Source organism: Thermobia domestica, chromosome 16 (genome assembly GCF_964235325.1).
Source record: "Thermobia domestica chromosome 16, izTheDome1.hap1.1, whole genome shotgun sequence".
Classification (NCBI taxonomy): Eukaryota; Metazoa; Arthropoda; class Insecta; order Zygentoma; family Lepismatidae; genus Thermobia; species Thermobia domestica.
Genome location: NC_137469.1, coordinates 99,476,278 through 99,489,392, shown reverse-complemented (window position 1 = coordinate 99,489,392; position 13,115 = coordinate 99,476,278). Strand labels below are relative to the sequence as shown.

Sequence of the window (13,115 nt, the reverse complement as noted above, 5' to 3'; positions counted from 1 at the left end):
CTGAAATAATATTTGTTCGTGGTACATAGTGTCATCTATAATATATATATATATATATATATATATATATATATATATATATATATATTGTATCAATTTCATCTGACGACCCTTTCTATTTCAAGTGTTTCCTCGGAAAATAGTGAAACATACTTTCGTTGCATTGTGGGAAAGATTTGAATCTCCATTAGTTATATGGGAAGGGTGCATTAGGATGATCAGTGACTGGAATATTTTCACGCAGAATGCAAGCTCAACTCACAACGACTGATACAAATGACTGCCTCCAACGAATTGGACGCAGCTAAACAGTTGAAGCAGATACATTATTTCTTCCATAGATGGCACTACATGCCATTAACGGCTTATTACTACTGGCGCGATATTTCACTGTTAGGCCAAAAACGTTTTGGAAATACTATCGTAATTTTCTAGAATTGTCTTTCAATTAATATAATAACAGCCGTCCTCTCGTCCAAGTTTGTGTTTTATAGAGATAATTCAAGTGCTAGTATGTATTTGAACATTTCGGGGAACTAGTAAATTTCCATTATTGCGGAAAAAAATCATCCTCCGTTTTTTAAAATTTATTTTAGCAAGTCTTTACTATAGTACACAGTGCATACTGAGCAGCCTCAAATTAGTGTTTAATAAGAAGTTTTTCTCATATAATTTTTGTTCTATAAATAGCAATCTTTTTTGAACATTTGAGTAAATTCAAAACCCCATGACTTTGATGACTTATACAGTAACTCGAGAACTAGAGGCACCAATATTTCACATATGAATAATAAGTTTCTGAAGGTATATCAGTATCCCAAGCGTGGTCACGATCCGATTAATTTCATTGATCAAGTACAATGAATGCTCTCCTACCCTTGTGATTGACTTAAAAAAAAGAAAAAAAAGAAAAAGAAAAAGAAAATTGTAAGATAATTTGAGTTCTGAAATTGGAAAAATGTTTCACTTCCGAATACCACTTTGTCCTTTTCAGGGCAGTAAGTATAGGTCATAAAAAATCGAAAAGGGTGGAACACAAGTTTTTCATGGTCACGTATGAGCGTGGCAGTCGTTTTCCTAGATGGTAAGTTTGGATAAGGGTAAATTTGAGTGGAAGAAAAAAAATTGCAGAACAAGGGTAAGTTTAGGGAGAAGAATGGTAAATTTGGGGAAGAAAGGTACATTTAGGAAAGAATGATAAATTTGAGTGGTTGAGGCCAAGGCTTTAGGGGTATGGACACCCTATCATATACAGTAGTATGGATAACAAGTAAATATTTACCTTGGTATAAAAATCATTGCATATGTACATTTTAATAGGTTCTATTAGCTGAATTTTGCTTTCGCTCTCCTATTTTCCTTCTACTGTACAATCACAGTGAAATTTCTTAACCGGGACCTAACCAGTTTTTCATTTATCTTTTAACTATCTACATCACGCATGTCAGCTCTTCTTTGCCAATACTTCAATCATTATTTTCGCATCCCACTCAGTTATTTTTACAATCCCTCTCTCGCTTCCACGCTGAAATCCTCTAATAATAGAGCTTGTACAATATTCCACATTATACATTTCATGCATAATTTCCTAGTACTATTATATTCATACCAAAACAATCTAAATATCCTTTTTCCTTATGAAGAGTTTAATTTCTTTACAAATATATTAGATAGCCTTCATTATAATTTACAAGTTACCATCATCGCTCACCATGTACAAAGTAGGCTAGGTTAAATTAGCTTTAAATTATTCTGTTCATAAATAATGAAACTGTCTAACCGTTCTCCACCGCACTTCTGCACCGCTCTTCTTAAGCCAGAATCTATCCCTTCAGTTACTAAGAGTGTTAGTTTATATTTCCTCAATCAGAACAAACCGACATTCCTTTCGGATGCAGGCTTCAGAGCTTTCTGTTGCAGCTTCTTCCCTGAAATGATAAATAAAAAAAATCATGAAGAAACACTCATTACAGTGATTTATATCTTGATTCAAACATGCAAAATTTGTATTTTCTTTTAAATTGTAATTTAAAATATATTCCCAGTACTCTCAATATTTTAATAATAGGTGCGCATCCAGAAATTAAGTTTCGAAAGTACTTCAAAATTACACGAATGGCCAGAGTGGGTAGAGAAGTAGAACTTAGCTTGAGATGAAATAGAGCTGAAACAGCCAAAATTTGGCGTAAGTACAGTTGTGTGGAGCCGGTAAATATGGCTGCGCACATACTACGGATCGGAAACCATAAATGAAGATATGGTCAGAAAATGGAGCAGACAGCACCAATTTGCACGACGAAGATTGTAATGGCAGATGGTTACGTCTGATTGGTAGGAAGTGCAGCACCAATTCTGCAAAATTGACCTTCACATTGTTCCAACTCATGTCAGTTCCCGCAGATCTCTCGCTTTCTGTTGTATAAGATCGTCACCTAGCGAATGTAGTTTCGCAACTTGTGTGCACGAAGCGTTCCAAAACAACTGACAGTGGAGCACAAAAAAGAGCGCCTAGCGTCTGCTTTGACCTACCTGCTGTGTTACCACCGGGAGGGTGACCAATTTCCTAGATCGGCCTGGGATGGGGACGAAAGATGGGCATCCTACGTGACCTCGGCCTATCGATTTTATCTGAAACGATTTCTGGCCGGACATTTCGATAGCGCAGCTGACTTATAGGCGGTTGGGACATCCTGACTGCAATCTTTATCGGAAGAATCCTTTGACACCATCATAAGGAAGATGGTGCCGTGTTACGACAAATGCCACAACAAGGATGATACATATATTGGAAAGTAAGTTATGTATCATTAACCCTATAGTAACAAAATCATATATTTCTCATGTTCGTTTCTCGTTTTGCAGTCCATCAGAATTTGCATTCTAGACATGCCTTGTATAAACTTAATTCAAAGATTATTATTGCAGAATAGATTTCTGCTGACGGTAGCCAATCACAAGATTCTTTTAAAAATTTCTTCAACATGACAAATTTCTTTACAAGACACACTCACCGTGACAATCACAAGACAGCCATTCTCATTTGCCTATGTTTTAGCTGAATTACAATAATAATGTGAGGAAAGGCGACTATTCATCGTTCCAAATTACCTCCTCCCTGTATTTTATTCAGTTCGGATTTTTCTCTCTGAAAGAAAAGGATCCTCTACGTAGATCATTTCGAAAGACATCCGCAAACCACGAAACTACTTTCCGCTGGTGCATGCAAAAGGCGAGGATATACACGATATTATCTTAGTGTAACTGAGACTGGAACCTATTAACAATTGCATTTAACTTCATTAGAAATTTCATAACTTATGTGAACTAGAAATTGGTTTTGGTCTTTTGTTTGCCTTCCTTGATATTTTTGTAGAATGTAATATATAATATCATATACGTGTAGACTGACTATAAAATCCGTGCTAAGCGCCAACACGAAAATGTTGAGTAAACAGCCTAGATTTCACTTCATAATCCGAACTAATGGCACATAGGCCCGCGCGATTTCTTCTGGCGATTATTTGAACTACTTGCAGAGTGAATATTAGATAGTCCGATTTTAATTGAGCAGTGTTAGGCACATAGTCCACATTTTTACATTAAACCTGTTTTCCAATTTTGGCACTTAGCACGTGTTTCATTTTCAGTCTACACACACACACATACACATATATATACGTATATTATCTCTCTCTCTCTCTCTCTCTCTCTCTCTCTCTCTATATATATATATATATATATATATATATATATATATATATATATATATATATATATATATATATATATATATATATATATATATACAGAGGCGGATCCAAGGGGCGCTATAGGGACTATAGCCTCCCTTGACGCTCAGGTATACACTGGATAAAATGGACTTCATCCTGTTTTACACTGAATAAAGCGGCAAACTATGGTTTATCCCCTCCCTTGATCATATCCTGGATACGCCACTGTGTGTGAATATTATATATATACAGGGTGTTTCAAAACAACATCGACAACGTTTGGAAGGTGGTTCCTGACACCAAGATAAAACAAAAAGTATACACCAACTTAGGTGCACAAATGCTTCCTTTCGGAGTTATAGGCTGCCAAAAACATAAAAAAAATGAACTTCAAAGGTCCATAAATCCAAAACTATAGGACCTAGCGTAGTCGGGTCAAGACTTTACTTAGGAACTAATATGTATCCTATTCAAATATACAAGTTTCAGAATCCTGCGATACTTTCGCAACAGTTTTTATAGAGGTAGTTGATAAGTACTTCAAATTATATGCCCGTAGCCATAGCCCCTCTATAAAAATTGTTGCGTGAGTACCTTAAGATTCTGAAACATGTATTTTTGGATAGCGCTCATGTTAGTTCCTAAGTAAAGTCTTGACTCGACTGTGGTAGGTCCCATAGTTTTGAAGCCATGGACCTTTAAAGTTCATTTCTTCATATTTTCATCAGCCTATAACTTCGAAAGGAAGCATTTGTGCACCCAGGTTGGTCTACACTTTTTGTCGTATCTTGGTGTGGACTTTGTGGTGGACAAACACCGTCCTCGTGGGGTTTCTCGGGGGTTCTCCCGTTTACTCCCATTTTCTTCATTCCACCATTTCATTCATTTCTCATCATCACCGTCTTCTTTAGCCTAACCGGCATAATTGTGGGACGTAAAACTCAAAGATTTCATTTCCTTTTTCCATTTATATTTTACAATGTTGTTGTGTCCATGGTCGCCCAACGGAGAGCAAGGGGGCCAGTTGATCCCCTGGATTTTCGAACGGTGTTTGGTTCTTTGAAGTACATGCCAAGACCTAATTTTGTTACTCACATATTATAGTATTTTATGTATTTATATTAAATACTATAGTACTGTAGTTTGTTTAATGTAATTAATAAGGATATGAGAGCTAATAACTGTTTTCTAATGTATATGTGCTAGGGATGGTACCGAGACCGAGACTAGTCTCGGTATCGTCTCGAATTATCGAGACGAGACCGAGACCGAGACGGCCTTTTATATACCGAGACGAGACCGAGACGGCCTTTTATGTACCGAGACGAGACCGAGACCGAGACGGAGCTCTATAAATCGAGACGAGACCGAGACGAGACTTACTGTAGGTCAGTCTCGAAAGTCTCGGTCTCGTCTCGAATATTAATATAGACAACTATTAAGATTGACCTTTACTCAAAATTTCTTTCGTTGCTGTATTAGGTAATATGGGAACAGTTGACTAATGTTCAGTGGCGTATTTAGGGGATGGCTATCGGACTGAAGCCCCTCCCGAAATAGATTTGTGATCATTTTTTCGCATTGCACGTACAACACAATTAATATTTCTTACTCGTTCTCAAGCCTCTCCCGAAACAAAATCCACTGCTGATGTGTATAGTCATCTCTGTCTCTCTCTCCCTCTGTCAACACACACACACACACACACACACACACACACACATATATATATATATATATATATATATATATATATATATCAGTAGATCCAGGATATGATCGAGGGAGGGGCTAAACCATAGTTTGATATTTTATTCAGAGTAAAGAAAGAAGTAGGATTGAAGTCCATTTTATACAGTGTATAGCTGAGCGTCAAGGGGAAGTATAACACCTTTAACACTCCCCTTGGATCCTCGCCTGTATATCATATCTAAGTAAAAGGAAGAGTTTGTTTGTCTGTGTGTCTGCGTGCCTGTCTTTCTGATTGCCTATGTGAGGCCTGGGGACCAGACGAGAGTCCAAGAGTAACGAAATTTGGGTGACAAGTATCATGTCCCAGGCCTCAGACCAAGAAGAAACTTTTTTTTTTTTTTTAATTTTTGAATTAGGAGGGGCGTTTACCGGGACATGTAAAAGTAGTAGAAAATGACCGATATTAGTGTCGAATACATAGTTTTCGCAGTCGCTGAGATCAATGATGATACTTCCATTAGCGATAACTTTCAAAGTCAGCTACCAGTGCATGTGGGCCGTGGTTCACTTGCGGGGGAGGGGAGTACCGAAACGTAAAAATAATACAAAATGACCGATATTAGTGTCAAATAGTTTTCGCGTTTTCTGAAATCAATGGTAGAATTCCGATCGCATTAATTTCCAAATTCACCCCATTCAGATGCGGGCCGGAGTTCACAGGAGGGATACCGAGACATGTAAAAGTAATCCAAAATGGCCGATATTAGTGTCAAATGTATAGTTTTTGCGGTCGCTGAGATCAATGGTGTCACTTCCATTAGCGATGACTTTCAAATTCAGCTACCAGTGCATGCGGGCCGGGGTTCACTTGCGGGGGAGGCGGTACCGAGACATGTAAAAATAATACAAAATGACCGATATTAGTGTCAAACAGGGGTGGACTGGCCATAATCAAGTACCGGCCCGATGGCCGCTGCGCCCTCCTCACATCAATGCCTTTGCGCCCTCCTCGGGAGGGGCTAAGACCCGTCTTAGCCTCGGGAAGGCGCACAGTTTCCTCCCTGAATACATTAAAAAAAAGCCACATAATTATTTTATAAATTCGCTAGCTTTTGGCCAGCTAGGGCTCCACCCCAGACTCCGGTATTTGCTGCGGCCTCGCTCTTTCTGTTTTCGGCGTGGGAATGCTATTAATGATATTAGATTTACCCCTAAATATATAGATTTGACTCTAATATCGGTCATTTTGGACGATTTTTACATAACACCCTTACCAACCCCACGCTCCGCCCCGAATCCCAGTATTTGCTCGGTCTGCGGCCTCACTCTTTCTGTTTTTGGCTTTGGAAATGTCATTATAATGATCTTAGGGACCCTGAAATTTATAGATTTGACTCTAATATCGGTCATTTTGGAAGATTTTTATATATCAACCCTCCCACCCACACTGCTCGGCCCCCAGATCCCGTCTTTACTCGGCCTACGGCCTTGCCTTTTCTGTTTTAGGCTTTGGTGGTACCATTAATGATCTCAGCGACTTCGAAATACTGTATATTGATTTGACTCTAATCTCGGTCATTTTGTATCATTTTTACGTCTCTCCCTCCCACTCCCGCCGTTAGAGGCGCTAGTGGCGTTACATAAAAACAAGACTCCGTTCAAGACTTACAGATGAACATCTGGAATCATTGTTCTTGATAAACTCAGAAAGAGACATTCTGACCCAAATAGACAACAATCTTATTATTGACAAAATGTGTGAAAAAAGCAAGGAGATGCGAAGGCTCCTTCAAGCATGAAGCAGTGACTTTGCTTTCATTTTCCAGTTTTGTTTTTGAATTTTTTTTTCGCTAGGTAGGTATATAATTCTAAATTTGCTTTTGTTAATTTGTAGTAAATGTTTTATGTATACTTTTTATTAACGGTTTTAAAAATAGATGAAAAATAAGTTAATGTTATGATGAACGTAACTTTAAAAGGACAGAAGTATGAAAAATAGCATAAGCCCCAAACTTAACTCAAATCTTCAGTTATAATTAGGCTGTTAACAAATGTAACCGAAGAATTTAAACAATTGCTGTCATTTTAGTAGTTTCAGTTAAGTGTGCAGATTTATACGAGGCGTGTTTTTTTAAGTAAGCCCGTTTGAACATAAGTACACAACGAAAGGTTATTTCAAAAAAGTAAATGTATTTTCAGAAAGTACATGCTTTACTCTATTGTTTCGACATAGTTGCCAAGTTTGTTCAAACAGTTATCATACCTCTCGACCAATTTCAAAATACCCTCTTAAAAACTTGCCGCCTGCTCCGATAACCAAGAGTTCACTGCCGTTTTCACATCGTCGTCATCATTGTAACGGTTGCCACTGAGGTGTTGTTTGTGGTGGAGAAACAGATGGTAGTCGCTCGGCGCAAGATCAGGACCGTAGGGTGGGTGGTCTAAAATTTCCTAGCCAAAACTGTCCAACAAATCGCGGGTCTGACCTGCAGTGTGAGGTCTTGCATTGTCATGGAGAAGAACAATGCCCTTTGTCAGCATGCCGCGTCGTTTGTTTTGAATCGTTCTGCGTAGCTTTCACAGGGTTTGGCAGTATACTTCTGCATTGATAGTGGTTCCTCGTTGCATGAAGTCGACCAACAAAACACCATGCCTATTCCAAAACGCCGACGCCATGATTTTGCGCTGAGACAAAGTCTGTTTGGCCTTCACCTTTACAGGCGAGTGTGTGTGTCTCCATTGCATGCTCTGTTGCTTCGATTCGAGGTGATATGCGAAACCCATGTTTCGTCTCCAGTTACGATCTGACTCAAGAAGCCGTCACCTTCTTCGTGATAACGAGTCAAGAACTTCATGGCACACTCAAATCTTTGGTTTTTGTGGTCCTCTTTAGGAGTTTCGGGACCCAACGGGAGCACAGTTTCCTAAACTTTAAGTGTTCAGAAACAATTTTGTAAAGCACTGATCTCGACACGTCAGGAAATTCGTTTAAGAGACCTGTTATTGTGAAGTGCCTGTTCTCACGAACCCTCGCTTCAACTGAAGCCACCAAATCGTCTGTAATGGAAGAAGGGCGACCGGAGCGGTCCTCATCGTGGACGTTGTCACGGCCATTTTTGAATTCTCGTACCTACTTACGCACTTTGCTTGCGCTCATAACAGTATCACCGTACACTTCGCAAATCTGTCGATGAATTTCTGCAGCAAACAGGTTACTTGCTGACAAAAACCGTATCACTGAGCGAACCTCACACGCGGCGGGCGACTTGATAGTCTTAAACATTGTGAAAGCACAGAACACAACCGTACAGGTCAGCTACAGAGTTGAAACTGAGCACAGTTGTTCCCGAGGCATGCCGGTACACGACGCACACGCTAGTTGCGGTATGCGCGCGAACTACTAGTGTCTACAACAAAACGGACCTTACTTAAAAAACACGCCTTGTATTTAGTACTCAAAGTCTCTTTGTTTGTTTGTGAAAATATTGAATTTGTATAACTGCAATAGCTACTTAATCTTTTGTTGTTTTTTGTGTACTAATTTCCGAGGGAAGCCCCCCGGCACTTTCTTTTATTAGGAGCGGGTATTCCATACAAGCGAAAGCCTCAGATGGACGGCGCCCTCCCAGAGTATGTGACCGCGCCCTTTTTACATAGCCAGTCCACCCCTCTGCCGTGTCGTGACAAAACGCTGTAACTTTGGCGAAGAAGTTTTGCGAAAATGAGCCTTAAAGTTTTCATCCGAAAATGTGATCTGTATCGTGTAGAAATAGTGTATCTTGACTTTAGAAACACGTGGTTACATGTAATGTTACGTAAATGCATGTTGTGTGATTAAATTTGGTGAAAATTGATTGGTTGACCATTATTCCCTAGTTACACTGGTTCTACACGATACAGATCACATTTTCGGATGAAAACTTTAAGGCTCATTTTCGCAAAACTTCTTCGCCAAAGTTACAGCGTTTTGTCACGACACGGCAGCCCTGGTGTCAAATACATAGTTTTCGCGGTTGCTGAGATAGTGATACTCCCACAGGCCTTGACTTCCAAATACTGGTCCCATGCGAAAAATGGGTATTTCATCTAGTTATATATAATACTCATATATATTAAAAATGCTGGATTTTTTTAACATGGTGTATGAAATATGGAAGGGGAAATTTTTCTAGATACTCTGCAATACCACTAGATAAACAAGCAATGTTGCCAACGCAACATAAAGTTGTAATTTCTCAAATTACACTACGTTTGATATTAATATTTCTGTTCAGTTAATTTAGTTTAGTGCGTGGGTTTTCTCGGCGTTCTCCCGTTTCCTCCCACTTTCTTCATTCCACCATTTCATTCATCTCTGGGGACGCGGTGGCTCAGTGGTAGAGCGTTGACCTCCGGTGCTTGGGGTCCCTGGTTCGATCCCAGCTCGCGCCGTGTGGACTTTGTGGTGGACAAACACCGTGTTCGTGGGTTTTCTCGGGGTTCTCCCGTTTCCTCCCACTTTCTTCATTCCACCATTTCATTCATTTCTCATCATCACCGTCTCCTTTAGCCTAACCGGCATAACCGTGGGACGTAAAACTAAAGATTTCATTTCATTTTTTTCATTCATCTCTCATCATCACAGTCTCCTTTAGCCTAACCGGCATAATCGTGGGACGTAAAACTCAAAAATTTCATTTCATTTTTTAATTGAGTTTAACGCCTCTTTCAGCAGCGAGGTTATATGAGACTGAACATACTAATTAAAGTTGAATCTAAACCACATGAGCTCCCGCCGGGAATCTAACCCGGGTCTCTCACGCCATAGGCTAACTGCTTAGCCACGAAAGAGCTCTACATATTTCTAATTTAGATATTAAATTAAACCACAAAATCACATTCATTATTCAGTGTAACAAAGGACAATACATATCACTAACATCAACATTTTGGAGATCTCTAATAACTCAAATGGCAGGAACATTATAACATTAGTGTTCAGTAGTTTTAATTACAACAAGTCGCAGTTACATTATTTTAAGCAGTGTTGCGAACTTAAATAAATTGCTAAATATTATTATAAATATAGTGCAAATAACGTAGCTCAAGTACAAAATATTTTAAAATTACTCGTAATTTGTTTTATGGTGCAAGAATGTTTTCAGAACACAATGTTTTTCGTAGTCTTTGGGCTACTTATAATGCTAATGTCAAAGTTTTCGTTCCAGCAATACATTTAAAAGCAAATTGTAACTGAAATTAAACGTAACTGACAACTTTTCAGTAGCACTAGTTGTTCTCCCTAAGCCTTAGGTCTGGTGTATTTTTAGATTAAAACACTGCTTTATTAAAATTTTAATTACACCCTAACTGCATTTCATTTGTTATAGTTTGACCACCGACCACCTCAAACTCGATCCATACCATATAGTTATATGCAATTATTCAAAGACTTACAGTTAGTAATACACATTGTGTTGATTTTTGGTTTGTTTTGTTTTAGTTTAACGTCTCACGATTATGCTAGGGCGGCTAAAGGAGACGTGGTGTTACTGATCATAGTGGAATCCAAAAAACTGGTCGTTGAACATTACCACTACCGGGAATCGAACTCGGGACCATGCGATCCAAAATCAAGGTACTAGCCATTACAGCAAATGGGGGTTCTTACATTGTGTTGATTTAAATAATTGAGTCAGTGTTGCCAGATTCGAAGATCAAAAAGTAGCGTGCCTGTGCTCCAAAAGTAGAGGATATGAACTATTTGTAGCCCAAATATGTAGAAATGAATTATTTGACAACTAATGACTGGTACTAATGAAATAATGTTTAAAATAGACCGGAAAATGTGATGGACATATTACAAGACGAAATTATGATCAATAGACGAAGACAATTTTAGATTGGATACCACGTGACAAAAAACAGCCTAGGAAATGTCCGCATACAAGAAATTGTGACAAAATCAGGAACCACTGGGGAGTAACCTGGAATTACCCAAGATAGATAGTTGTAGAGAAAACTTCGGAAGACTTCATCCAGCATGGATTGATAATGCTTGATTATGATGATGGTGATGATTTTATATCGAAACCTCAGAGGTAAACTAAACCAAGTCATAATTTCGTAATTTTACAGAAGAAGCGAAAAACCGGTTCCTTAACTAAGATCTATAATACTGTTTTTCAAACTATACTAAGTAGTTACAAAGATGGCTTTAGACTTACATTATTATACCACTAGAAAGAACATAGTCTATTAAAAAAAAAAAAAAAGTATTCTAACTCAATTTGACCAAAAAGTGACTTTACATAGTCTACCACTAATGTTCATATTATATATATATATATATATATATATATATATATATATATATATATATATATATATATATATATATATATATATATGACTATTTAATACTTCATGTTGCTGCAAAACTACGAAAATGAATACAAAAGAAAACTAGAAAGTTAAGAATAACTTGTTTTGGCGAGAGAGAGAAAATAGATACAGCTAGCTGGAATTACCTATATACTTATATAATATGTATGTTCATGTTTCGCAAGTAATTTTCAATCAATATAAAATTTCAACGTAATGAACGCACGATTGATTTTCTCAAATAAAGATCACAGGCACTGCTAAGAGCTCAGGAATAAGCTTAATTATGTTCTGGCAGTGGATATACGTATGCATATGTAATGCATTACAACTTTAGGAACTTGTATAAGAAACAGAATGTACTTAAATTTAGACGCGAACTATGCGAAACATCTGACTTTGAATCTAACTTGTTTCGTGATGCAACCCGAGGCCACACATAGCAAAGATGAGTGTCGTAGCTTCCACCACAAAGTTCAGGAATTTAGTGTTATAAGGTGTCAATTAAACACGTAGATGTAAAACGGTAATAAAGCATTTGATCCATTTTAAACAAAATATTTTGTAGTAATAATTTACCCTATTTGTTCAGATAATGAATGTTATATTATGTTTTTAAAATGACAGTCAAAACAGAATGTATTGGATAATAAATGAGAAATTGTAAAATTTCAATTTCGGTACGATTAAATACATTCATGCTGCTATATGTTGCGTTATCCGTTAGAATGTATTGAACAATTCTTATTCTAAGGAAGGAAATAAACTACTATATTGTACTGAAGTTAATTTAATAGAGTTTAATTGTATAGGCAGTACTGAGGCCATATGAGAAAGTCTTTTGCTGAAAGTGAAATATGGGTTACTATTAGAATTTTATCCCAGATATGATATACCCACTGATGATTGAAACTGGAACACACGCATGGAAGGCATTAGCGCTAGCAAATTAGCTCTGAAGAAGTACACCATACTATAATTCTAAGTCAAGAATAAGGACAAAAATAAGAAGCAGAAACGACAGACTTTACAATAATAATACTTTTACAATTTGAATTTCACCTATTTATTTCGAGACTTTCGAGACGAGACCGAGACCGAGATCGAGACAAGCATCTGTTGACCGAGACGAGACCGAGACCGAGACGGCGATTTTTGACTCGAGACGTGACCGAGACCGAGACAGCTATTTTTAAACCGAGACGAGACCGAGACTGTACAAAGTCTCGTCTCGTCTCGTCTCGATACCATCCCTAATATGTGCAATGAAGTGTGTGTGTGTGTGTGTATTCGCGACTGCATTTGTGTTAGTTTTTTACTCCCTTGAAA

At 37.9% G+C, this 13,115-nt stretch overlaps 1 protein-coding gene across 1 annotated transcript in view; it reads right to left on the bottom strand.

Moving 5' to 3' along the window:
- iav (transient receptor potential cation channel subfamily V iav) overlaps positions 1 to 13,115 on the bottom strand; it is a 228,609-nt gene that overhangs the window by 81,585 nt on the left and 133,909 nt on the right. The window contains exon 2 of the mRNA XM_081742805.1: positions 1,781 to 1,928. The gene's annotated coding sequence lies outside the window, so the exon portion shown is untranslated. The remainder of the gene's footprint in view (positions 1 to 1,780; positions 1,929 to 13,115) is intronic.